Source organism: Ailuropoda melanoleuca, chromosome 13 (assembly GCF_002007445.2).
Source record: "Ailuropoda melanoleuca isolate Jingjing chromosome 13, ASM200744v2, whole genome shotgun sequence".
In the NCBI taxonomy this organism is placed as follows: Eukaryota; Metazoa; Chordata; class Mammalia; order Carnivora; family Ursidae; genus Ailuropoda; species Ailuropoda melanoleuca.
The window spans coordinates 42,916,494-42,941,731 of NC_048230.1; the positions used below are offsets into that span (position 1 = coordinate 42,916,494).

General features: G+C 55.0%; 1 protein-coding gene across 2 annotated transcripts in view; it reads right to left on the reverse strand.

Annotated features, from left to right (window-relative positions):
* RBFOX3 (RNA binding fox-1 homolog 3) overlaps positions 1 to 25,238 on the reverse strand; it is a 422,918-nt gene that overhangs the window by 344,613 nt on the left and 53,067 nt on the right. The window contains exon 1 of one of the 2 annotated variants that reach the window (XM_034640557.1): positions 14,427 to 14,446. The gene's annotated coding sequence lies outside the window, so the exon portion shown is untranslated. Of the gene's footprint in view, positions 1 to 773; positions 793 to 14,426 lie in introns of those variants that run through there. The other variant, XM_034640558.1, reaches the window with a different exon arrangement.

Here is a 25,238-nt window from a genome sequence, read left to right on the forward strand (position 1 = left end):
CTCTCGAGGCCAGCACGGAGGCCCACCCTGGATTTCCTTGCGGCGACATCCCAGAAACGGGCAGCCACAGCCCCCTCCCCAGACGTCCACTTCTAGTGAGGAAAGCCGCTTCCCAGCCCCAGCGGTGTGCAGGCCACCTGTCCAAGACCGCTGCCACCAGCAGCACGCAGACTTGACCGCACGGGCCGGCGGCGCGTCTGGAGGTGACCGCCCCTGCCAGGGAGCCACTGTGAGGGCAGTCCCAGTTTGCCTGGCACCCTGAGCAGAGATGTGCCCCCCACAGAATGCCCTCCAGCACCACGTGCTGAGACCTACGCAGACACAGATAACAAGGATTCCTGCCTGCCATTCAACGTCGGACAAGCTCCCGCCATGGCGCCTCAATAATGTTCTCCTGGTGGCTAAGCATGGCAAGGGCCTAATCAACCTTACCAGGAGCCCCTGTAAGTCAGGGTTTCTCAACCTCGGCACTACTGACATTTAGGGGTGCATCATTCCCTGAGGCAGGGCTCATCCTGGGCACTGTAAGGTGTAGTGTCCCTGACCTCTGCCCTAGAGATGCCAGGACACCACCACCATCCCCCAAGCCACGACAACCAAAGAAGTCTCCAGACACTGCCAGCTGTCCCTGGGGGACTACGACGCAGCCATATCAGGAGGCGGGAGCCACTGGGCTGCCGCAAACCCGGGGAGCCGGGAGACAAGGAACCCCACCACGCTCCGTCGCCCCTGGGTGTGCTGACTTGGATTCGCCAAATTCCAGATGAGTTTACCAGAAAGGGAGAGAGACGGCTGTCCTCCTTTCCAGAGCTTCCTGCGGGGGGCCGTGCCCTGGCAACGTCAGCGTCGCTTCTGCCCTGTGGAGCTCTGCCGCACGCGCTCCCACGCCAACGGGGCAGAGCCACCCGCGCCTCTGCCGTTCTTTCAATCACACACGCGTCAGTCGAGCTGAGGGTCTCATGTTTGCCGGCAGCTCCATGTCTAGAGGCACTTGGCTGGGCTTCTGTGGGAAGTGCATTATCATATCCATCATTATCGATTTTCTAAGCATGGATTTTTGTAATAAGAATCTCTTTTCTTGTCCTGAGTATATACCCTGAGTGTATAAATTTCAAATCAAGAGGTGAAAACTCATTTTTACTTAGATTTTTGACACAATCTCTTGAGATAATTGGCAAAACACTGGGTCTGTCCTCCACTCAGGATGGATGTTGCGGATCTGCAGCTGGTAGAAAAGCCCGAAGAGTGGCTGGACTCATTAGGACACTCCAGCTGCTGAAACTCCGGCCTTCACACCTCACGTCCATCAAGGCTGGCCACACTTGAAGGCTGGCCTCCATGCAGGAACTGAGACCATGGCTGCCTCCAGGCCAGGGCTCTGCCCTCTTGTGGCTCCTGGAATCCTTCTGCCACCACCAGGCACAGGGCTGCACCCCACACACTCAATGCCTTGCCCAGAAGTGCCAAGCGTCACTGCCACCCACAGTCCCTCAGGAAGAGCCAGTCTCGTGGCCCTCGGAGCACGGGGGCCAGGGAGTGCAGGCCCCTGGCAGTGTCTTCAGCCACAACTCAGCACCACAAAGGGGAGCGCATCGCCACAGCGGTCAGCCAGCCACCTCGGTCAGTGAGCAGCACTCACATGGCTGGTGATGAGGCCAGCCCCGCCCACGATACTGGACTGTGTCTTTGAGCCAAGTGATTTCCTTCCCCAAGGAAGGGGACCCCCAGGACTGTCATCCATATGTTTGTCACCTTCCCTAGGGATGAAGTCCCAGGAATTACACGGGCGCCATCGCCCTCATCGACAGGTACTAACCACATGATGGCAGGAGAGTGCCCTAGAGGCCCAGCCGAGAGGTGGCCCCCAGCACCACTACCAAACCAGGTCACAAAATAAGCGTCTGACCTGCAGAGAGTGCAGGATGGTCATGGCAGAGGACACTGGGAGACGCAAATGGCAAGGCAGCAGAGGTGGGAGGGGGAGGAGGTGGGGGCAGTTCTGTCCCGGCTAAACCAGGTCCCAGCAGCTGCATGCGAAGTGGACACTGCCCCCGACTCTGCTGCCCCAGGGGAACCAAGCATGCCCTGTTCACTGAAGAGGGCTTTGTGCACATAGGGACTCACCTCTGTGTGACCGCCCCCCGCCCCCGCCCAGCACCTCCCGCTGGGGCACTGCAGCCAGCAAAGCTCGGGGCTGCAGGGGGACCAGACAGAGGAGGACCGCTGGCAGATTCACGGGGTGCCTGCCTGCCCCACAGCCAGTGGCCATCCCAAGGTCAGGTATCCCCCCATCTTGTGCATCCTGAGTCCGCCCTCCCCTCCCCCTGCAGGATCGTGTCTTCTCTCACCCCCACTGCTGGCTAGCTCTGTCACGAGTCTGTCCCTCTTCCTGGTCCCCCATCTGCACCTGGGGACTTGGAGAGCTCACACCGCCTCCTTCCCGCCAGGACCATCAAGCCAGCTTGCTGGCAACCATGACCTTCTTTTTCTTCTCTCTTTTTTCCCCGCAACTGCCCTTCTGGGAGAGGGAAGAAAAGCCAGGTCTTGTGGAAACACCCATCCAGCCGGCGCATACATGAAGCCCAGCAGCCCTTAAGTCCTAGCGCAAGGCAGGATGCCACGGAGAGGGCGGCTGTGCACCTGGGCCTGCTGGAGCTGCTGGGCCGCCAGAGCTGCATTGGGTCCTCTCCCGCCCAAGCCCTCCCCCCAGCTCCGTCTCTCTCACATCTATTTTCGTGGTGGATCAGTGTGCCTCTGTTGCCCAACCCAGGGCTTACGTATGTGTATTTCTACACGCTGCTGCCACCAGAGGCTTCTAAGCCATGCAAATGGCACCTTATGCAGATATAGGGCTCCTCCATCTGCTTCCGATGTTCCCCACTTCCCCTTAATAACCTGCTTTAGGGGAAGCGGTACATGCAGCAGATGATACAACTTTATTTTTGTAAACCCAGTTGGTCCTGGAGAGCTGGCAGCCACAATAATAGAGGGGTGTGCCTGTAACTGCCTCTCCGCGAGCCTGCCTCAGGCAGCACCTCGCTCAACGGGGCCAGGAGGGGCTCCGCGGGGACGGAGGGGGGGGAGCCCCGCCAAGGGGCACACGGAATCCTGCCCCCCCCACCCACCTGCTCAGTGTTTGCTTTGGGTTGAACTGTGTCCTCCCCCCAAGTTAAAAAAAAAAAAAAGACAAAAAAAAGATACGATGAAGCCTTAACCCCTGGTACCTGGGAATGCAACCTTGTTTAAAAGTAGAGTCTTTGCAAATACGATGTAAGTTAAGAGGAGGTCATGTTGAAGTAGGCGGGCGTCCGTCCCACTATGACGGTGTCCCAACGAGAGGAGGAGAGGACACACAGATGCACAAGGAGGAGGTGGAACAAGGCGGCCACAAGCCACGGAGCCCCACGGACTGCTGGCAGCCACGAGGAGCCAGGAGGGGCGAGGAAGGCTTCTCCTCCACAGATTTCCAGAGTGGGGTCCTACTGACACCTTCCCGCCGCAGGCTCTGTCCCCTCCTACAGACAGGGTGACATCCCCGGTGCCTCTCCTTCCCACCTGCGCTTTTATAGGCAGTGGTGGAACGGGGAGGGTGTCGACTTCTGCTGCCCACGGTGCCCTCCGCCCCTTGCCTCAGGGCCTCAGGGCAGGTGCTCGACAGGTGCTCGACAGGGTGAAGGCAGGTGTGCTAACTCACTGCCCCCAGGTAGCACAGCGAGCAGGTGCAGGTGGGCGTGAACACATCATTCAGTGCCAACCCCGGCCTACTTCGTCTGAGACCTCACGTAATCCCCAAGGACACTTTCACTCCCGCGAAGGGTGCACCCAGGATTTCAGGCACTGATACCTCAATTTCCTGTGAGTTTATAGTTATTTCTAAATAAAAAGCCTTAAAGGAAGAAAAAAAAAAAAGCCCACTTTCTTTTTGTTTTGACAAGACACTGCAAAGTCCAACAAGGGTCTGCCCCTTCCTGTCCCATCACCTGGCCCCCAGATGGCCCTGAGCCTGAAATTCAGGAAGCTAGAGTTGTCACTCAGAGCCTCCCTTCTTAACAGCCAGGACGCCAGCTCTCTGGCTCACAGGAGAGGCGCAGGGGTGCCCAGTGGGAGTGGGGGTGGGCCAGCTGGCCCCAGCGAGGTGCCCGGTGCGGGAGCTGACCAATGCCCAAGTGCACAGGGCGGTGGGCACCAAGGTGGCTCAAGAAAGGGAGGTGGGGCTTGGTGTAAGTGGCCACAGACCCAGTGAGGGCCCAAGTCTGTGCAAGAGGAGGGACCTCGCATCGGAGACGGTGAACTAGACCTACAGACACCCCCTACAGGAGATGCTGGTGAACATTCGGGGGCATTCCCGGTGCAGGGACGAGGGCAAAAGGGACAGAGAGCCAGAACACAGTTCATCCCCAACGCGGGAGAGACGGGCATCCCTGGAAACTCTGGAACAGGGTGGCAAGCTACAGATGGGGTGCTAAACCCAGCTCACCACCTGTTTCTGCAAATAGTGTTGCTGGAACTCAGCCATGTTGGTTCTTTATGTCTGTTCTGTGTGGATTTCATGCCCACGTCCAAGTGCAGTTGCCTCGATGGAGACCTGCGGGCCCTAAAAGACGGACTACCTGGCCCTTGACAGGACAGGTTTGCAAAGACCTGCTCTAAACATCTTAGCTCTACGGGAGCTAGTCGGAACCTAAACGAAGCCTGGGGAGGGGATGTTTTCATGGAAGCCCAGGACCTTGCGTGCACCCCATGGAGAGGAGAAACAGGCCAGCAGTGTCTGCCACCCACCCCCCAAGAGAAACTTCAGTGACAAAGGGCACTTGGCGAACCCAGGAGGCCAAGCTAGGGTGAGGCACCTGCACTGATGACCCGATTCAGACCTGTGTTTCGGGGGAGGGAACGTGCCACGGGGTGGCAGAATGTTCCTGATATGATTCAGGACAGGAAGCCAAACGAGGAGAATCCCAGAATAAAGATAAAAATCTAAGTGACCAAGGTCCCTGGATGGCTTAGTTGGTTGGGCATCTGCCTTCGGCTCTGGTCATGATCTCAGGGTCCTGGGAAGGAGTCCTGCGTTGAGCTCCCTGCTCAGCGGGGAATCTGTTTCTCCCTCTTCCCCTCCCCCCGGTTTGTGCCCTCTACTTTCTCTTTCTCTCTGAGATTGTAGAATCTTAAAAAAAAAAAAAAAAAAAAAAAAATCTAAGTGACCAGAACACCCTTAAGTCAAAATCAAAGTTAGGGAGAAACTGACACGTACAACCGATAATCCAAGCGGCTGACAAGGGCGACTGGTCAACACCCACCCAGGGAACCCTGTTCCATGGGTTCTTGGCTCTGGGCATTCCATGGCCCCATCCAGAGAGCCTGCCTAGACCCATTCGCCGAATCCCACTCTGTTGTTCTGTCCACAGCCCTCCATCTGCAAGGGGCAGGGGTCCCGGGTTCTGGCTCTCTGCCCTTAGGTCTTGTGCCTGGAGAAGGCCAGCAGCCCTTGCTATCACGGAGGGCTGAGACAAGCCACCGCTCTGTCAGCTCCCATACCCCTCACGCTGTCGCCACCCCAGCCTTCAGCTCTCTGTAAACACAGCCCCAGCACTCACCCTCCCAACACTGTGGACGGGTGCAGCCCAGAACCAGAGCATGAAATGTCTATGGGCGGGAACCAACCCTGCCTTCCCCAGCTTCGTGCCTCAGCCTGGAACACAGCACTTGCTCACCTGGGCCTGAGCTGCCAATATTTCATTTTAAGGTTGTGATGGAACCCCTACCCATGAAATTCAGCACCAAGGGGCAAGCCAGGGCAGGAGAGACCAGGGTGGATGGTGGTCTGTCCCGGGGGCTCACTCATTCACATGATCATCCCGTGCTGGCCTGTGTGGGCCCCGGGGCTTCAGACAACCCTCAGGGCAAAATGCCCAGAAGGGTAATTACAGCACAGGGCACCCTAGGGAGGTGTGTGCAAAGGGCAGAGGGACACAGAGGTCGGGGCCCTTCTGAGCTTAAGGAGCAGCCCCTCCAAGGGCATTTGCATTTCAAAAGAGGTCCGTCATCAGGGGCAGATTCCAAGCAGCAGGGGTTGGTGAGTTGGCAGCAGGCCATGGCAGGCTCTTGCGGAGAGGAAGGAAGAACCAGCACGCTCCTTCCCGGCAGGTGCTGCATAGAGAAGCACCACTGTCTTTCCAAGACCCCAGACCCTGCTTCCAAGACCGCGCTTGCATCTAGGGGAAGGGGCTTCTGCTGCCTGCTCACCGCCCTGCTAAGGGGCCGGTGGGGTGGGCGAGGAGGCTGCCGCGGAGGAGGGAGGCACAGGCGAGCAGGTGGGGCCGCAGGGCTGGCGGCTGCCATGCTCCACGCCAGCTTTGGCATTCCGCTCATCACAGGCAGCTTCACTTTTGAGCAACGAGTGAAGGACAAGCACCCTGTAAATTTAGAACGCGTGATGGCTGGCTGCTTTGGTATTCAGCTTCGCGCACGGGGTGGGGGAGGAGACGGGAAGACCCACTGGGGGCCGCACCATCACATCCCAGCCCACGTAGGAGTTCGCAGAAGGGAACGTCTTTTCCAAAAGTAAAAAGGTAACGGGCCATTGAGGCCAATCCCGACCCCAGCCCTGAGCGCCACCCCCTTCACCACTCCTTCCACCGCATCCCCACCCAGGGGACCTCAGCCCCCACCCCTGCGCCCCCCCTTCCCTTTCTCACATTTGGCTAAAAATAAAGCCCCTTTTGGCAGCAAATACACCCAGTTCCCCCAGAACATAAGCTTCCCGGGGATCTAGAAAAGGGAATAGCTCTACCTCTCATGGAGCCCAGATGGATTCCTGAAAATTTGTGTCAAACCAATTTCTGTAAATCCTATCATGTTCTCAGTGATTCACCTTCATCTCAGAAATGCTGGCCAGCTGCTTGCCTGCCCAGCTCCCTGCCACCGGTGATGGGCTTGAGCAAACACCCATTCAAGCGGGTCCTCATGCGATCAGAACAATCACGGCCGGACTTTGCTGTGTCAGGGCTTGAGTCTCCAGGAAGCACGGCAGACCCGATGTGAATGCTACAGTGCCTGGTTCAGCACTTCCTTAGACCGCACCTGATTTCTTTCAGAAAGGTATCACCAGGACTACCTCCATCCTCTCATCGGCTCCCCCACAGTCCCCCTCCCAGTGGCTCTGTGCCCTGTAACGGATCTGAGAGCAACAAAGGAGTCAGGGAGGGCAGAGGAGGGCAAGCTCAACTCCTCTGCTGTGACGTCCTAAAGGCAGGGTGGGGGTGGCCTGCAGCAAAGCCAGGCTAGACCGCGCACAGCCCCTGACCAGCCCAGAGTGAGGGGAGGCAGGGGACAGCATGAGCAGACCTCAGTGTGGGAAGACAGCCTCTTGATGCAGGACAGAAGCAGGAGCAAAGCTCAGGCAGGGAGGCTGGTGACAGTGCTGGTGCTGAGGACATGGAAGGAAGTGGGCAGGTCCAAAGCCAGTGCACTGGGCAGTAGACTACCTCTGGGGGGGTCAGAAGAGAAGAAGGTGGCCTAGGTCAGAGATGGAGGCCCACATTTTCAGGAGAGTAGGGGTCCTCCTCCTGCTCCTGGAGCTGCCCTACAGGACAGACCAGCCAGGAATAACCCTGGGGCCCCGGCCTCTGTTCCCCATCCTGATGACGCTGGAAAGGGGGTGCAGGGCACAGAGTCATGGCTCTGCTGCCCTGTCCAGAGATGGTTCCTGGCAAATCACCTGCACGGTAACCTGGAATCCTGGGACACAAGCAAGGCTGCATTCCTGCTTCTGGCTTGATCAGGTGACTATTAAAAACTTGTGTGTGTGTGTGTGTGTGTGTGTGTGTGTGTGTGTGTGTGTCTCGGGGGAAAGCGTGACTCTTACTGCAGTAGCTCTGAACGCTCCAGAGCTGAATGTCAACTGACACGCAGAAGCCCTACCTGTGGGCCCCACTGGTGTACATTCTGAGGGGTCCCTAACCAGACTGCATGTTCCTTAAAAAGGATGGATATTGGCTCAGCACCTGCCGTGTTTCACGCCCCACGCAAGACACTTGATCCTCCTTATGTCATTATTTTCACAGCATCACCCACGTTTTCCAGATGAAGGGTGGCCGAAAACCAGGAGGTGGGGGAGCTGGGGTCCCACCCGGCCATGCTATTTCTACTCTACCAGGCAGCCTCTGCCCTTTGTTTCCCTTGTAGGACAACCTCAGGATGGGACAGACGGAGCTCTCCATCCTCCCCACCCACTGGTGGGCCCGGGAAATCAAGCCCTCCTCCCAGCAAACGAAAGGGGTCCAGGCTTCCCGCATCCTCCTGAAGCCACGCCCTCAGGCACGCCCCTGGACAGCTCAGGCCACGCCCCGACACACCTGGACTACCTAGGCCACGCCCCTCCAGACACGCTCCCAGTGCTCCAGTTGGCTGGCATGGACAGAGGGGAGGACTAGAGGCACAGTCAGAGAGGACAGTCATAAACCCACCTGCCAGGAAGGGGTCTGGGGTCACCTCCATACTAGAGAAAATCAGTGTCAGCTCTCCCCAACCCGGGGTCCCAGGGGAAAGGCAGCTCTGGGTGTATGGCCCTAGGAGACCCCAGGGTGAGAGTGGGACCTAAACAGCACAGGAGGGCCTTCCGACCCTCCACTCCCGCTCTGGTCAGGGAGTCTGAGCAGCCCTTGCCAAGATCCGTGGTTATAATTTTGTCCTTATTATAAAAGTAATACATATTTACTGCAGAAAATTTAGAAACTACACATATGCAAAAAGAAGGAAATTTAAAATAACCCATAATCCCACTAACCCGAAATAACTCCTGTTAACATTTTCAGCATATATACCCTCCCAGACTTTCCTATGCATAGAATATATATTTTTGGTACCAAGTGGATCATACTGTACATTCCATTTTGTAACTTTTTTCCATTTAACTGTGTCTCCTACCAAATCACTGAGTTTTCTTCTACAACATCATTTTTTAATAGCTGAATTAGCCAAAGAATAGTTGGCTGAGCATGGGATAGGGAAATTTCACAACACGGAACATTGCAATTAAGCATTAAATGGGAAAACGTCCTTTGTAAACAAATCAGCTATACGATTACAGAAAAATATAATTTTTAAAAAAACACCCTTTTTTTCCTCTTTAACCCAAATTCTGCAATATCAAAAAAAAACAAGAATGTCCTATGATTTCAGGACATGACACTCAAAAGACAGCTCCCCGGTGCTGGTGACGTCTTCGGAAGGACGCAGAGTCAGAGTTCTGAAGGGCTGACCTCCCTGCTACGGCAGGTGTTACGGTCTGAGCGTGTGTCCTCCCCCTCCCGATTCAGGTGGTAGAGCTCTAACTCTCAGGATGAGGGTACGTGGAGATGGCACTCTGAGAGGTGATCAGCTTAGATGAGGTTATGAGGGTGGGCTCCCCCACCCTGGGTGGGATTAGTGCCCTTGTAAGACCAGACACCAGAGTGCCAACTCTCTCCACCACGTGAGGACCCAGCCAGCCGATGTTGGTCCACAAGCCAGAAAGGAGCTCCCCCCTTGACCTCAGACCTCCAGCACTTTCTGTCGTGGTGATCGGGCAGACTAAGGCCTCAGGGGAGATGTTGGAGATAGTTTTGACATTGATACTGTAGTCATCTGGACCTTGTCACGCTGCCCCCCAGGAGGAGAGACCCACAGGTGGCACATACTGAGGTGAGAAGAGTGAGGCACCGGAACCCAAGAACGGCCCACAGGACTCACGTCTCCTCAGCCAAGAAGACGCGTCCCTCAAACACAACAAGGTGGGAGCTGGGCTGGGAGGCAGAGGCTTTCTGCTGGTTTCACAGTGACAAAGGAGATGAAGTGTGAAGTCCCCGGAGATGGTTCCATGGGGACACTCATGGGATGAGGCCTGGGCCAAGCGGCTTAGGCTCCCCACCCACAGGCTTGACCATGTTTGCAGATCCAAGACTGTACTTGACAGTGAAAGCACGAGGGTGGCCCACATGTAAAAAGCACCTAGAAGTGAGTAAGAAAAGAACTCCACGGCAACACAAAGTAGATGAACAGACAGTTCACAGGAGTCGAAACGCAAACAATCAAACATTTTAAGAAATAATAATAGGCAATATCGGCATGGGTGTAGGATGAAGGATTCCCACATAGACGGAGAGATCTGTAAATTCCCTCAACTCTGCAAAGCGATCCAGCTGGTAGTTGTTAAAATTTAAGGTACACATACCCTTTGTCCCAATACTTCTACCTGGGATTTTCTCCAAAAAGGCAGAAAGTACCAGGAACAACATGCATGCACACACACAAATGGGTCGGTGTGAACAAAGGGGAAGGGCCGGGAGGGGCACTTCCACCTGTTAGCAGAGGTCAGAGGTCACCCCAGGAGCTGGATTTGGGGAGGAGCCAAGCAGACTGTTCATTTCACTTTAGACACTTCTGTCTTGGAAGAACTAATACAATGAATAAGTCATGGCTTTTATAATTCATGTGACTGAATTTTTTAAGGGACTAAGACTATGATTTTGAAATAAACCCTTGCTACCTCCCGTGCTGTTACAGGTAGGGCTGCCATACTTAGCAAATGAAAACACAGGATGCCCAGTTAAGTGTGAATTTCAGAACAGTTCGTTTTAATGTAAGTATGTCCTGTGCAGTATTTGGCACATACTCCTACAAAAAATTCTTCGTTGTTCATCTGAAATTTAAATCTAACTGGGTGTCCCGGGTTTATCTGGCAACCCTAATGACAGGGGAAGGAAAAAGGAAGAACAAACACCCCAAATCTCTGCGAGCCAAATTTAAACCCCTTTCCTCTAGCTGCTGTGAAAACCTGCCGCGTCCATGATGCTGTTTTGCTCCCAGCGATCGTGCGCGTGTGCGCACATGTTCTGATCATCACTGGCCACCCTCTAAGAGACCACTCTTTGACTTGGATCTCATTTCGACTTGCACATGCTGACGTTCAGTACGGTTCCTATCTGAGAGTCAGGATGTCTCCAAACTCGCCCTGCTGGGGAGACGTGAGCGCCTACAGCGGGATCCAGCCATCCGGATGCTATGTCCGAGCCTGGCGCTGCAGGGCACGTGGAAAGCAGTCAGCAAACTCGGGGAGATCAATGAGCAGAGCGCCAGGTGCACCATGGAGGGAGGCTGGCACCCCCCTTCAAGGCATGTGGCATCCAGCTTCTGGCCCGTTTGCTATGCAGGGTCACGCCCCACTTCTTAGCCAAGGTCAGCATCTTGCAACCTTCTCCAGCTGCCAGGAGCTCCTTCTGTCTTCCTCCTCCCCAGCACTGAACACGGTGCGCCAAACCTCATACAGAGCCGCCCAAGTCATTGCTTCCAGAGGCAGCCTACCTATACTTGGATCTCATTTCCCATTATTCCTTAGCTGTCACAATGAGGCGACCCAGGCCAAGGACGGGAGGCTGGAGCAAGGGCGACCTTGGCCAGGTCGCAGGTTGCTCCTAGAGCTCGGGTGTCCCCAACCGCACAAGCAGTGACCAGGTGGGTGCTCTTGAAGGGATTCCTAAGCCTTTCTGGGTTTGGGGTCAGTCGTATCTCCTGCCCTCCTACTCAGCATGTGCCACAGGGACCCCACTTTAGAGTCCCCACCCTTGCCCACAGCCAGAGAACGTGACCACTGGCCACAGAAAGTTCCGGGCCCTCTGTCCAAGGCCCCGTGACTCTAGAGGCCCAGGTATGCTCTGGTGGAATGGCTGTTGAACCCAGTGCGCCTGCGGGGCTGCCCAAGCCACAGATGAGACATTAGCATTACAACCCACACTGATCTCTGTCAATTACGCTGCCGTGTTTGAGCTCTAACCAGCTTTAAATTGAATCAGGACGAAATCATCAGAATAAAAAGAGCCCAAGCCCCAGCCTTTCAATTCCAGCACTGGAAAAAAAAAAAAAAAAGTTATACATTTCATAATGGCCTTCTACCCCATAATGAACAGGAAAAATAAATTAGATTCCAAGCTAAGGGTATATTTATGCAATTTCATTATGTGCCCATGAGCAAGCCTGGTTTTCACCAAGATAAAAATGAGCTCTCAGAAACACTCGCACTAAATAAATGGAGTGATTTAACAGCTTAACGGCGAGCGTGGAAGAGGAAGTGAAGGACAGTGTCAAAAATGGGAAAATAAAAATAAGAGGGTCTTACGCGGTGCCCAGCCTGTACCGTGTGCCAAATGCCTGCGGTGTCTGGGGCCTTGGCCCTGGGCGCGGTGAGTCCGCCCAGCCTCCCAAGGCAGCCGCTCTGTTCTCCGCGTTCCAGGTCCTCCCGAGACCAGGAACAGCCGCTGGACCCTGGAGCCTGTGCGCTGCAAAGCCACAGCACCTCTGCACACCGGTCAGCTGAAACCCGGCCCCCAGGGCCCAGGCCCCACCGTTGTCATCTGTTCCTACAGCTTTGCAGGAGAAACTCGGGTTTGCTCTGAGAGGTCCTCTGGGTTCTCTCCCTTTTGCCTCCATGTCAGGGCCCCCTGATGCTCGAATGCCGCACCTCCTGCCCATTGCGGCTGCCGGGCCCCCGCCCACGGATTTCCTCCAGAGCCACCACACACCTTAGCATTTCTTTCTCCAGGAACAAAAATATGTTCCCTGCTGCCTTCAAACCCTCCGTGCCTGTCCTTTTTTGTTTTTAGTGTACAATGCTGGAGACCCCTCTGTGAGAGGCTTTTTATAAGCTCCCTTGTGAAAGTTGGCAAAATAATGGTTTTATTTTTTTAATGGATATTTACAAAGCTGGAGCGTGTTTCCCTGAAAACTCCAACGGTGTCCAGCTGGGACAAACTTAGAGACAGACAGCCTGGAACCTCTCAGAAAGGCGGCTGCTCTGACTTCCTGAGTTACCCCGTCTACACTGGAAAGCGGGCTCCCTAGAGCTGTGAACACAGAGCAGGAGGAAGGCCGTCAACTCCTGCAGCATTAGTCTGGGGCACATCAGGAGGAACCCCTGTCTTCACAGAGAAGGAAACCAAGGCTGGGAGAGATCAGGGGCATCCCGCTCACACCAGCCTGCCCGACAGAAATATCATGCCAGCCACATGGGTCGTTTCAAATTTTCTAGTAGCCACAGTTTAAAAGTTTTTTAAAAAAACACCGGTGAAATTTATTTTAGTAACATATCTTATGGAACCCAATATATCCAAAATATTAACTTGTCCGTAGGTAACCCACGTAAGAAATTATTCATGGGCTATTTTACATGCTTTTGTACAGGCACGCTCGCAGGCCCTCCCCATTCAGACCCCACGTGTCAGGGCTCCGGACTCCGGCATGGCTGGCGGCCACCCCTCAGACGAGGCAGGCACAGAATTGCTTCATGTCACGACTGTGTGGTTTACAAACACCCCAAGTCTGAGAGACAACTGCGCAGCTCTGTGTAACCCGTCACGTGGCAGCCAGCCGGTGCAGGGAAATGTGCCCATCTCTCAGAAATGTCTCTCTCCAACCTTCACGATGACTGATTCTCCAAACGCACCGTGAGGCCACAACGAAAAATCACCACCACGGCTTCCTGAGCGTCCTGTGTCAGGAACAAAGCACCATACACACACCGACGACGGGCTGTGCATCCTGTCCACGGCTCTGGGAGGCGCGGATGGGGCTGCCCACAAGCACACGTGAGCCAACAAGGACTGGGAAACAGAAACATCGTTTATCAACCCGGGAGGGCAGAATTCCCCTTCTGACAAAGAGAACCCGCCTGGAACCAAGCAGGAGCCGGATCCCCCACTTCTCACTTTGGCCACTCCACACAGAGCAGAATCAAGAGTCTCCTGCCGCCTTCACACCCTCCTTCACCAGGCCCTCCAAGAGGAAGAAATGAACACAGCTCAGGGAAGGTAAATGAGCTGCGGAGATTACACAGGCCGAGCACGTGCCAGCATCGCAGTCTTACTAGGTACAAAGCCCGTTAGCTCATTAGTGCAGACAGGGCTGGGATCCCACGGCACGGCAGGATGCTTGGTGACTGCCCAGGGAAAATTCTGAGCGTCTGGTCGACCGGGAGAGACCTGACCAGAGTCCGCAGGGTGAGGCAAGAAAGGAGTGTAGGGTGAGCCAGGAGAGATGGGGGCGCCCAAGAAGCCTGAGAACGTGGCCGGGTGGGGTAGCTGGAGCACCAAGAGGAGGAAGCCTGTGGATGGCCCCGGGAGACAGAGGGGCTGACACAGCATCCTGACCCCTGCCCACATTCACAGGCTCCTTCCTGTGTGCCAGGGTGGAGGTCAGGCACACAGGTGCCCCAGCTATGTTCTCCCTGTGGCTCCCTGAGCAGATGACAAAGCTGTCCCCTGGCTGGCCGGTCACTATTTCTACATCACCCGCCCAGGCTGCTGTCCAATCTCATGGGTCAGACCCTCCTGTAGCAGGGGACAGTGCCCCAGTCTGCCCTTAGAGTGCTGTAGGCTCTGGGCCTGCGTCCTGCCCCTCACCGAGTACAGCTCCGTTGTCACGTGGTGATGACAGATGGCGGGAGAGGGAGCCCTGCAAGAAACACGGGAAATCGGGAGGCCTGTCTCGTCCGCTGTTGCTGCCGGTCAGGTGATCTGGAGAAACAGGCAGTGGAGGAGCAGGGATGCAGAGGAGAGAGATGGGGCGAAAGGTGCGAAAGTCTGCCGGTCCTGCAGAGTCCTCCGCCCTCCGCACCTCCCACCCGCCCCGTGACCCCAATGTGCTGATGCCCACCTGCACACGGCACCTGCCGCCACCCGGCCCCCTGGCTCCCAGCATTCCACACCTGGCCACCTTCCTCGAGAGCCCGGAGGAGGGCGTCAGCCTGCGTCCTCGGGCTCCGTCTGCGCCCCTAGCCACCCCCTCGATGCTCTTACATAACTTGAGTCCTCCCCCACCCGAGCAGCACTGCCTCGGACTCCCCCCACCTTCTAGACGTGGGGGTGTAACATCTGCTCATAGCGTTCCTCTCCAAGAGAACGCCTTCCCCCACAGCCGCACCCCAAACTCAAACACTGTCACCCTCCCCCAGAGCAGCAAAGGATAAAAAATAACATAAAATAAAAACATGCTACCACTACCACCCACCACATCATTAAGGGCAAAAAAAAAAAAAAAAAAAAAAAAGGCTCTTACAAATAAAAGTCTTTCCTTCTTGTTCTAGAAAAACAGTAACAAATCCTGAGGGCAGGAACCCAGGGAGGGAGCAGACAGGGGCTGCCCTGGCTTTTCACCTCCATTGCTGAGATCATCTTTGCAATGTCTTATTTTTGAAAAAGAAGGAGGGACATCCCCACGGTGGTAAGTCCTGGCCACGGAGCTCCCACACGTGCCTGTGAGGACGGGTGTTGGAATTCAGTGCCAGGAAGTGGGGTCCAGGGCTGGCGGGGGTGGGGTAGCTGCCCTGTCCTCTCTCCCCTCCCTGAAATCAAAGGGGTCACAGCTAACAGAAAAGAGGGACGGGCCACGTTTGCAGGTCTCGAGGCCAAAATCCACCTCACAGGGGCCTCTCCTGGTGGGGTGAGGGGAGCACAACCGCCTAAGATTCCCCCCCCAAGACTCAGCACTGGTCCCCTGAGCTTTTCTGTACTCCTGACAGCCCAGCACACTCGACCAGAGGCTCCCCGCGTCCTTCCAGCCGGCCCATCGCCGATGCCTTCCTTCCCTTCCAGACACGACCAAGAAAACAAGAGGGAAATCTGTAATTCTTTCCCCAAGAGAAGCTGTCTATTCCTATTATCCAATTCAGGCTCACCACTCAGACTGTGGTTCCCTTTCTGGCGTTCCCAGCTGCCCTGCGACCTCACCACCCGGGGCCCGGCTCCTACACCCGGCCACTGCCTAGGGTCTGGGGCAGCCTCTGGGTGCGCACTCACACACGCTCCCTCGGCTCACAGCACTGTCTCTGGGGCTCTTAGTGGGGCACGGAAGGTCCCCTCGGATTATCCCCATAGAGCTCACTGGAAAGACAGCACGGGTCTATGTGTGCACGCATGCTTGTGTACCACATGCAAAACTTCCGCGCCACAACTAGGATAAACCCATGTTTTGCAGAGTGAGTGACAACAAATGCAAAGCGAATCATTTCTGAGTGGCGACAGGTAGATCTGGGGTCTGCATTTTGGGAGGTCTTTCTCTCCAGGACCTACATTCCCACCTGTTGCCACTGTGGAGCCTACCACGTGAACCCACAGTGGACAATTCTGAGGATGGCAAGGAGGGGCTTGAACAGAGGGATCCATCCAGTTCAGCGGCCCCAGAGAGAAAGGGCACACTCATAGAGGGCCTACGGAGTCTTTCAGAGTCCCTTTTAGGACACATGACGGCCATCCCTGTTGATGCAAGTAGTCAAACAGATCCTATCAGATGAAATGCTGTCACTGAGGTCCCACAAGTGCCCAAATGTGGTCCTGGCTGCACGCTGAGTTCCGAGACTTTCTAAAGAGGGATGAGTGATGGCTTGTCCACAACCCCACCATGCTCTCCGAGGCTCACCAAGAGCAGGGCATCCCTCCCACCTGCTGGCGTGGCTGGCTGTCCCGTCCTTGTCACCGGGGCTCTCTACGTGGCAGGCATCCCGATCAGGGCTGAGAGGGGAAGGTGGATGCTGGGCACTGCCCTGCCCGCCAGGGACACCAGCAGGCCAACAGTTGCTGTGATGGAGAACTAGAGACAACCACGACAGAACAGGGAAAGGGGCACCCCAGCTGCCAGGGGTTCAGAGGTAAAAGTACCTTGCGAGCCAACATCCCTCCCACTCTCCTTTCTACTAAAAATCTGCTGCTTGAAGGAGGGAATGAGGGGAGGACCTGGGACAGGACCTCCATGAGCCAAGTCCCGGGTCAAGTTCTCTGGTCCTTTCTCCTAGGAATTAGGGGCTCAGTCCACCTGCCAGACAAACAGGTGCCCTAAACCCAGGTAAGGAGCGTGCATGCTTCACTGTCCGAGGACATGCCCTGGGAGAAAAAGGGAGAACAAGTTCTGTTTTTCCAACTGCACGACACACCAGGCCGACAGAGGAAGGCAGAGGACAGTGGAGGGGAGAGGCTCAGGGGGCTCAGAGGGCGGGGGCAGCCCCCCCCCACGGCCTGCTCCGAGAACAGGTCCGAGGGCCGGGACGTCCAGAGCGTCCACACATCCCCTGATACTCTCCTGAAGCCCCCGTGAGGCTCCCGCCCTGCTCACGCCCCCTCCCCCTTCACCCGTGAGTCATGCAGTGGAGGCCCCGCTGTGGGTTGGCTGCCTCTCCTGCCCCCAGAGGAAAACCAGCTTCCCTCCTCCTTCACTTTGGTCTGAACCGCCTGGAGCCACTCAGAACATTCCTTTGCATGTCCTCAAATCTTGCAGAAACACCAAGTTCCCAGGCGGATCCGCGCTGGGGCCGGCGGCGGCTGCCTGCGAACAAAGCACCGAGTTCCGCCAAGCCCCGGGAGGACCCACTTGACTCACGGCAGATGGTGTTCCCAGGGTGGTCATAGATGCAGCCAAAGTGCCAGGACCCGAGGCCGCCCGCCCCCCCCCCGGGACACACGGGAGGCCCGCCTTCCCGCCNGCCCGCCTTCCCGCCCCCCCGCCCTGGCCTCCCCCACACTTTCCCAGAGAAGAAAGGCTGGCCCACAAGTCCACAGAGTCATCCTGCCAGGGTGACAGTGGCTTCCTTCCCTCTCACAAGGGCCGGCACAGCCTGGTGTCACGGCTCTGTCACCACCCCCAAAGGCTGTCCCCTGACCCCTGTGGGAGCCATGGGTGTGCCCAGGGTGCCAGGGAAGAGGCCTGCTCAGCTCTGCTGCCGGAGCTTATGTGGCCCCCAGATCCTCCCCTGTAAAGTAGGGGACACCCGGCTCCTTCCAGCACAGCACCCCAACACCCCCGGGCCCCTGTAAGCTTAAGAGGAGCCTGCTCACACCCACACACATCTTCGGGCACCTCTTCCGCTGACCAACGGGGTGCCCCAGTGCCCACGTCAGGCCCCGGCACCAGTAGGTGCTCAACAAATATTTGCAGAATGAATATATGAGTGCTTCCTCGTGGCATTTCATTTTATCCTCATAAAACCCTGTGAGCTAGCGAGAGCCATCATTAGCCTACTGGGGACAATAATCATTGTCGCAGTAACAGACACAGATTGGCCACGGGCGCACTCGGCATTACCTCCTTCCTTCCTGCCCTCCAGGCCGTGAGGTGGTGCCATTATCACCGTTGTGCAGATGGAGAAACTGAGGCTCAGGACAGGACAACAGACTGCCCGAGGTCCCTTATCCCCAGACCAGAAAAGCCGCTGATTACAGCCAGGCCCCCCTCCACCTGCCTTCCACTAGGGCTGAGGAGAGGTGGCTGCGGAGTGACAGAAACCAAAGGCCTGGGGATTCACAAGCACCTCTGGGTTCCAGAAGGCACAGCTTGTCTTACTTCAAAAGTCCTCAGGGAGATCCCAGAAGGTTGTGAGGGTGGACAGACTCGGAGGAGCCTAAACACTCCTCCAGGGCTGGGGGAACCCCACACAGCCCCCGGCCATGAGCAACCAGGGAGAGGGATGCAGGTAGGACTCAGGTTTCCATGGAGACTGGGGAGTGATCTGACACCAGCATTAGATCAACCAGAAGAATCTTTAAGGAGATCATGGTGACTGTCTATGTCCGTGTTGAGCTGGGGCAGTGATTCTGGCCTTCAACCCGGAGGGAGGCTCAGGGGCACTCCTGGGACACGAGGGGGCCTTGGCAGGGAGGGCCAGAGGCTTTCCTTGTGCTGAGGGGCAGAAGTCAAGGGCTGAGACAGAGAAAGGAAAGAGGAAGCCGACTTCCCCGCGGGAGGGGCCGGGCTATGGGGAGGAGAGGGAGGAGGTGAGTGTCGGCACACACCAGAGCTGAGGAGCGGCACAGCTGCGGGCACAGCCCCTGCCAGAGCAGAGCTAACTCAAGAGGGGCTGAATCATCATAAAAAGTAAGAATTTTCCAGGCTCAGTGACATAACGGATGAAGCAGTTTGCCTAAAAAGCCCCAGTGTTCTGAGAAGACCACATGCACGCACGCATGCACGCACGCACGCACACATACACTGCAGAAAAACCAACCCCAGACCAGAATGTGGCCCTGAGACTGTCCACACGGCATGCCCGCAAGAGCACTCAAGTACCCGCTTGCCCCGTATCCATTCAGACCTTCCTCCTCTGTCTCCTGGGGTCTACACCAGGAAAACCCTACGCCAGAAAATCAGGCCATGCAGGTCTAAACAAAAGAGATCAGCCGGGCCCAGGAGAACAAAAGGCTCAGAGGGCACCCCATGTCCAGGAGTGTCCCCAAGAAAGCTTGAATAGTAGGGCCAACTCTCCTAGGAGGGGCAGCTTCCCGGAGCCAGACCTCTTCCCGGGGCATAAACCTATTAACCAGCTAGACCGGGGGAACGGTGGGATGGGTGGACTCGGTCCCAGGAAAGCCGAACAGGAAACTGGGCTCCCAGGGGTCAGAGTAGAAAGTTCTAAAAGCAAGTTCACACGCTCATGGCACTTGCACGTCGGGTACCCTGCTCAGGGCTAAGGACAGGCAGACCTTTGTGCCATGATTTATTCAATAAATATTTATTAAAACAGCACTTCATGCCACAATCACTGACGGAATGACTAAATGACTGAGTGGATGGACAGATGGACCAATGGACAGATAGGTGGATACTGACATCAAAGGAAATAAATGGAGCTCAGAATCCAGAGCATTGAGGATATGACTCTGCAGTTCAAAAAAAAGCTCTCAAAAATCTAGCACCCCGTATAATCTAGATCCACGCTGCTCAACAGAACTTTCTGGAATCGAGGGAATACTCCACCATCCAACATGGTACCCACAAACCACGTGGCTGTTGAGCACTTGAAGTGTGGCTAGTGTGATTGAGCAACTGAATACTTCATTTTATTTAAACAGTCACGTGTGGCTAGCAGCTACCATACTGGACAGAACAGTTCTAGAGTTTTCCAGTACACCTTTGCCTGTGTTAGTCCTCCATGGGTGGCTGGAATGTGGGCCACACAAGGGCAGTAGGGAAGCCTGACTTTGTGAGAAGCTGAGACAGTTCCATTTCCTGATTTCCCTGAGTAAGAAAGAAACTTGCAAAACCTGGGACTGCAGGCAAACGCTTCTCAACTTTAATGTCCACACAAAGCATCCAAAAATCTTGTGAAAATGCAGACTCCAAAACTCAGCAGGTCTAGGGTGGGACTCAAACATCTGTACTTTCCACAAGGCCTTAGGTGACGCTGATGACGCTGGTACAGAGACCACATTTAAACAGTAAGAGTTCGGGAAGTTTTCCATTCTGGAAAAACAAGGGTTTGCCCGGAACAGAATGAAAGGCCCTGGAAGGCCAAGATTCAAAACAGAGAATTTGGCATATTAAAACAAATATTCAAATCTTCAACATTTGAAATTTTAAAGAGATTAACTTACCGAGTTCTTACTATAAGCCTGTATATTCTGGGGAATGCAAGGAGCTTACAAGTTACAAGCCTCACGTCTAAGCAAAACCATCCACGACTCCCCTAACTTAACACAACTTCCCCACCCCCACCCATCTCCAGCTGCATATTTTGCTATAAGAACTGCTGCTATCTAAAATATGATTCAGTATTATCATTTATTTTGGTTTTTGCTCCTTTCCCACCTAGAATGTAAGTTCCGTGCAGGCAGGAATTTCTGTTTTGTTCGTGGCTGTGTCCCTAGGACCCGAAAAGGACCTGTTATGTGGAAAGCCTTCAAGAAATATTTGCTGAATTCATGACTTTAAATCTCTGCTCCATCTAGACTTCATTCAGGTACAACATGTCCTTCAAGAGCATTGTATGTTTTCTATACACGCGCTTTGAACATTTTTTATTAGGTTTATTTCTGGGTGTTTTAGTTTATTTTTGTTGTTATAAACAGAGGTTCTTCTCTACCACCTCTGTACTTGTTATTATATTATATATACTTTTTCATTGATTCTCTTGGGTTTTCCAAGCACACAATTACACCATCTAGGAAAGGGTGATACTTTTACTCCCTATTTCTCAATATTTACTCTTCTCATTTCTTCCTCTTGTCTGATTGCATTGGCGGACGCTTGTGCTACAATATGAACTGCGGCGGTGCTGACAGTAGCATCCCTGCTGTGGTCTTGCTTTACTGTTTCCACGTTAAGAAAAAAATGGGTTTTGGACATGATTACATATAACCATGTTAAGGAAGCATCTATCAATTCCTGTTGAGTGTGTATCAAGAATGGATGTTGACTTGTGTCCAATGGCTTTTCAGTCCCAAAAAAGAGAGTCATGTGATAATTCTCTGTATGTTGATTAACATGACGGAGTGTGTAAATAGATAGGTGTTCCTGGAATAGACTCCAAATGGACATAGGACATTATTGTTTTCACATGATGCTTGGATTCTATTTGCTAATATTTTACTTAAAATTCTGCATCGGTATTCATTCGTGGGACCAGTCTGCAGTTTTATCTTTGTACAATCTTTCTCAGATTGAAAAACATTGTCATTCTCACTTTGTGAAAATTACATAGATGTTTCCCCTCTTTTTATTTGCCGTGGAACAGTTTAATTAGCACTAGAAGTACCTGCTCTTTAAAGGTGTGGGTTAAATTCTCCTGGGAAGCCGCCGGACATCCTCTGTGTGGGAGTAGCTTAAAAACCTTCTGTCATGGGGCTTGGTCAGCTTTAGGAAGTTACGTTTCTCCCATTTCTTGTTTTGTGTTTCTTGTGCTTTCTTCCTTTCTAACCTAGCTAGTGGTTCAGCTCTTCGCTTTTTTAAAAAACGAGCTTTTTATTTATTAGCCCCATTTTCTCTTCTGTGACTCATTCATTACCTATTAACTTCATTAATGCCTTGTTTCTTCTTTCGGTTTATTATTCTTTTGTCCTTTTCCTAACTGTTTGAGTCATATACTTAATTCATTTATTTTTAATTCTTTCTTTTACTGACTATGTCCTTAAGGCTATGAATCTTCTCTCTGCACACTCGCCCTCATCCCCAACCAGGGTCCTTTATTTGTGGGGGCTTTGTCCAGCTCCCTGCGAGCCTGACCCTCCCGTGCTAATTTGTTGACACTCTGGGGAGAGGGCCGCTCAGAGTCAGGGAGTCTGCCTCACTCGGCCCTGAATGCCTAGCACCCAGCACAGGTCCGATGCATCAAAGGGCAACAGTCAGTGTTTACAGAAAGCATGGAGTGGCTGATCATTTGAGGGCGGTGTGCAGTAACTATAACGAGAAAGCCCGCATCGAGTATTCATCTGTGCAGGCAGGCACCGTGCTAGACACCTGAGGCGCACCGTTTTGCCAATGCTGGGAGGGGGCTTTGCTCTTCTTCATCCGCGGGGCAGGACCCAGGGCGGCCCCAGGGCACATCACTGCAGACTGACACGACTCAGCCTCACAGACACAAAGCCTGAGCCCCTCACGAAGCCCTGACCACGAAGGGCCAGGGAGACCAGCCTGCATGGAGCAGAGCGAGCCCACATGGCACGGTGCCCAGAGCACAGGCTCTGGTAGTAGATGGACTGGAGTCTAAATCCAGATCTGCCACTACTGGCTGTGGGACCCAAGGCAGATCACGGACCTTCTCTGCACCTCACTTGTTTCGTCTCTGAAATGGGGAGGGATGTCCCCCACACACACCCCCCACCATGGGACTGCTATAAAAATCACACGGGATGATAGGCATAAAATACTCAACACAGCGCCTGGCCTTTGGTAAGAGCCCCGAGCTGCTGGTGGTGGTGCAGATGAGGGTGGCAGTGATCACAGCCACAACAATTATATCATCCAGAACTCCAATTATCACAATGTCACCAAAACCCAACATCCTAACAGTGAAAACAGGCCCAATTAGGAAGACAAATAAATGCCCGCAGAGTTCAAGAATTAGAAAAATCATAAAATTTCAGAGCAAGAAAGGATCCCACAATCACAGTATTGTCCCGATGGGGAAGGCGAGGACCGGAGCAGGAAAGCAGCTGCCCAAGGTCTCATCCCTGCTGGCAACCCCGCAGAGGCTAGGCGCACTCTTCCCACCCGCATTTACTCCCACTCTTCCCTGCCGTCCCCTCGCCCATCCCATGTGGGGCCCAATTTGGAACCCACAGCGATGAACGCAGAAGGGACATCATGACACGAGGCACAGCAGACAGGAACCACACTGGGCGCAGGGGGCAGGACGAGGCACCCCACATGGCTGCGCAGAGGGCTGCACCCTGGGCACAGGAGGGCAGGCGGGACCCCCGGACAAGTGGGCCGAAGGGGGCGCTGCCCAGGAGAAGGCCTGCAGGGGGACGCAAGGGCAGCACCGGCCGATGTTTCCAACAGTGGGCGACGACGGAGCAGCCGTTGTGAACACATCCTGAGGGCTGGGGAGAGGGAACTCAGTGTACAAATCAGGGAAGATAGAAAATTAATGGCAGCCTAAAGGACGCGTGCTAATTTAACATCTTTGCAAGCATGACAAAATAGGAGCAAGCAAGAAAGGACTGCTGAAATATTTACTGACAAAAAGCAAAATCAGAAAATATTTGAAAGGCACGCAGCACACAAATCAGTGCCTGGAGGTGCAAAATTCCAGCAAATCCGTCTCCTTCCGCATGGGCGAGGGGGCGGGAGTGAGGCTCTGCGCCTGCGGGGGCCACTGTGCACCTGCGGCTCGCTCTGTGCCCAGCCCGGAGCGCAGGGTTGTCCGTGCCCATCTGGGCCCTCCGCGGAGACGGCAGAGGGGGCCTGGCGCTGCAGCTCGGACCTGGGTCGTGTCGCCCCCACACCCCGATGCCTAGCCTGTGGCGTGCCCCTACCCAGGGCCAAAGGGAACCAAGACACGCTGCCCTGCAGACGCAGAGAAGACTTGAGTCTGATCACGGCCTGCCCCTCCCCACGCCATTCCCTAGGGGACAGCACTGGGGGGCTGTGGTAGCCCCGGCGGGCGGCGAGGACATGGGGAGGGTCACGGCCGCTGACCACCAGCCCACTGTCACTCCCGCGGCCAAGTTCGCAGCCGTCCCTGTGCAGGGATGTGGAGAGATTTCAAGAAATTGGACTGGACTGGCTCTGATCTCAACATTGTCACAGGCCGAAGGGAGGTTTGAAAACCACAACCAAAGGCTCACGGCAAACACCAGCAAATCAGGCAGGAGGGGCATCTCGAGGGAGGCTGTTCCGGCCACCGCCAGGCCCCCATTCTGTTTAATATCCGAGCTAATGACCTGGAAGACAACGAATAGGTCGCCAGGAGGCTCCGCCAGGGAGAGCAGCAACCCGCCAGCGCGGGCGGACTGCGGTCCTGGCTGGGACAGGGGAGGTGGCAGAAATGACCTGGAGGGGAGCGAAGTGACTCCCAAGTCAATGGAGATTTGGCTTGAATCAAAGTGTAAAGCCTCCAGTCTGAGAAAACAGGAAAACAAAAAACCCACCCGAATCAGATCTTTCCTGAGCTGAGAAAAGCCAGGAGCCAGGACAGCAGCCACAACAGCTGGCGCTGGAAGTCCCCGCTGGACAGGCTGGGGTGCTGGGGGGTGTTTCTCAGCTGTCTAGGGGGGAGGCTCCCTCAAGGGAGATGAAAAGCCCATGGACTTGGGCGCACCCCCCCGCCCGGGAGGCCTCGTTCAGAGGGGCCTCAGCATTCACACAAGGACGGCAAGTCCAGGGCCCTGAGAACCCTTCCAACACCCAGCATTCTGCCAACCCATTGGGGATAGAAGCATCAGGAAGGTCAGCGAGCAGTGCAGACAGCCAGCTAGGGCAGCCAGGGGCAGACTCTTCTAGGAGGGGTCATCAGGCTGAGGCCCACCAGGCCCTCTGCCGGCCGGGGCAGAGGTGAGGCTGGGCAACAGGAACCATGGCAGAAGGTCGACTCAGGCCACAAGAACAGGGCTGAGGCTTCCCTGCTCAGCCTATTCACTGCTCAGGAAGGAAACGAAGCCGTCAGCCCCGGACACATTTGGAAATTTACTGGAGCAGCCATTTGGCGCTGCCTTGTGGGGCCTGGGTTAGTCAGACAGTTAAGCACAGGTTCCCGCCGCCGCCAGGCGTGCGGGGGCCGCATGGGCCTGCTGGGTGCGGGCGGAGGACAGGGCGGCTGGGGCCAGGCCCCACACAGGAAGCACACTGGCAAAGGGTGGACAGAGAGTCGGAGCCCACGGCACAGGGCAGATGTGCAGGCAGCAGGAAGGGCGTGAGGGGCAGCTTTCCCGGGAGCAGGATCACTGAGACCAAGAGGCTGAGTCAGGTTCAACACAGGCATTAACCCTGATGCAACCAACCCCACTCAGTGG